The sequence below is a fragment of the Cebus imitator genome, unplaced genomic scaffold (genome assembly GCF_001604975.1).
Source record: "Cebus imitator isolate Cc_AM_T3 unplaced genomic scaffold, Cebus_imitator-1.0 Scaffold16, whole genome shotgun sequence".
NCBI lineage: Eukaryota > Metazoa > Chordata > Mammalia > Primates > Cebidae > Cebus > Cebus imitator.
In genome coordinates, this window is record NW_016107331.1 from 913,378 (window position 1) to 915,916 (window position 2,539).

The following is a 2,539-nucleotide window of genomic DNA, read 5'->3' on the forward strand; positions in this document are numbered from 1 at the left end:
TCTTGCCCTGTTGCCCAGGCTGCAGTGCAATGGTGCAATCTCGGCTCACTGCAACCTTCACATTCCGGGTTCAAGTGAATCTCCTGCCTCAGTCTCCTGAGTAGCTGGGATTACAGGTGCATGCCATCACGCTCAGTTAATTTTTTGTATCTTTAGTAGAAATGGCATTTTACCATGTTGGCCAGGCTGATCTTGAACTCCTGACCTCATGATCCGCCTGCCTTGGCATCCCAAAGTGCAGGGATTACTGGTGTGAGCCACCATGCCTGGCCTGGCTGTTATAATCAGTGAAGTTCATAGTAACACATTTAATAATATAACAATTTTTTTTTCTGGAGGAAATTAATCCTGATTTACCTTATTCATGAGAAGTGCTTGTACATTGTTTACAATTTTATTAACTTTTTTAAAGAGAAAAAAATTTTTGCTAATTATCTTATTTAGTAGGCATTTTACCTAAGTTAAATGAGTAAACCTGTAGTTTTAATATTTTGACAAATAGCATGAGATAACATGAAAACATTTTATCAAAATATGATGTATTAGTAAGAATGTACTAAGATTTGGGCGGCATGTGGCTCATGCCTGTAATCCCAGCACTTTGGGAGGTCGAGGTGGGTGGATCACTTCAGCCCAGGAGTTTGACACCAGACTGAACAACATGGCGAAACCCTGTCTTCACCAAAAATACAAAAATGAGCCAGGTGTGGTGGCGTGGGCTGTAATCCCAGCTACTCGGGAGGCTGAGGCAGGAGGATCACTTGAACCTGAGAGGCAGAGGTTGCAGTGAGCTGAAATTGTGTCACTGGACTCCAGCCTGAGCAACAGAGCTGGGGGCAGGGGGTGGGGGGAAGTACTAAGATCTTAAAATCTAGTTTTTTTATTGTATTCCTAGCCCTTTTGAGTATATCAGATTAAACAAAGTACCTCTATTTATTTTTATTTTTTAAATTTTTATTTTATTTTATATTTTATTTCGTTTTTGAGGCAGGGTCTGGCTGTGTTGCCAAGGCAGGAGTGTAGTGGCACCATTATGGCTCACTTCAACCTCGACTTCCTGGGCTCAGGTAATCCTCCGACGTCAGCCTCCAGAGTAGCTGGGACTACAGATGGACGCCACCATACCTGGCTGATTTTTGTATTTTTTGGAGAGATGGGGTTCCATCCAGAAGTCGTCTAAGCCCAGGAGTTCAAGGCTAGTCTCCAATCGCTGGGCTCAAGTGATCCGCCTGCTTCAGCCTCCCAAACTGCTTGGATTACATGTGTGTGCCACTGTGCCTGGCCTAAACAAAGTACCTCTAAATACTGCCCAAACTCCACATACACATAAAGTCAATTGCTAATTTTTAGTAAGAATCTTTTTGGTAAAGTTTGTAGAAAGGAGAATGTGAGTAATCTTTCTGAATAGAGGGCGAAGTCTCTTGCAAGTCAGGTGGTTTCCAATGTTTTGCAATCAACAAAACTGAAGGAGACCTAATCCACATGTTTGTCTCTTGAATTTTTATTTTTATGTTTTGAGACAGGATATTGCTTTGTCGTCCAGGCTGGAAAGCAGTGGTGTTGATCATGGCTCACAGCAGTCTCAACCTCCCGGCCTCAAGCAGTTCTCCCACCTCAGCCTCCCAAGTAGCTAATTAAAAAAAGTTTTTTTTGTCTTTTACTTTTTGCTGGGACTGAAATAGAGTTCTTATGTCAGCAATTAAATTCCAGATAAACTTTTTTTTTTTTTTGAGACAGAGCCTCACTCTGTCGCACAGGCTAGAGTGCAGTGGTGCGATCTTGGCTCACTGCAGCCTCCACCTCCGGGGCTCAAGTGATTCTCCTGCCTCAGGCTCGTGAGTAGCTGGGATTACAGGCATGTGCCACGACGCCCGGCAGAGATGAGGTTTCTCCATGTTGGCCGGCTGGTCTTGAACTCGTGGCCTCAAGTGATCCACCTGCCTCACCTCCCACAGTGCTGGGATTACAGACATGAGCCACTGCCCCTGGTCACATCCCAGATAAACTCTTTAAACAGTCTAACTGTGGCTCAGATCAGCACAGTGGCCTTGAGGGGGCTCTGTGAGTGGGAAAAGGAGAGGCCTGGCTTGCTGATTCCAAGGTAATGTGAGACTCCCTTGAGGAGCAGGGGAGGCAGGTTAGGACAGAGGGGAAGAGGGACTGAGGAATGCGAAAGACCATGGAGCTTTGACAAGCACATCCTGCTAAAGGGATCATTCAGGAAATATTTAAATTGTATTGGACGAATACTCCCTGATGAACACACACACACAGACACACACACACACACACACACACACACACACACACACATATTTTTCCCCCTTCCTTTCTGAGTAATTCAACCCAAAATACCCCCTACTTCTAGCCCACAGATCATTTTGGAAAGAAGACAAAAATAATTTACTTCATTTTCCTCTGCATTCCATCACTAATTACGAGTTCTTTTTCAAGGCAGCTATCTTGGCTCAAACGTAGGGCTGGGATATTCTTCTTCCTCCTTCTCCTCCTTCTCCTCTTTCTTCTTTTTATTAATACA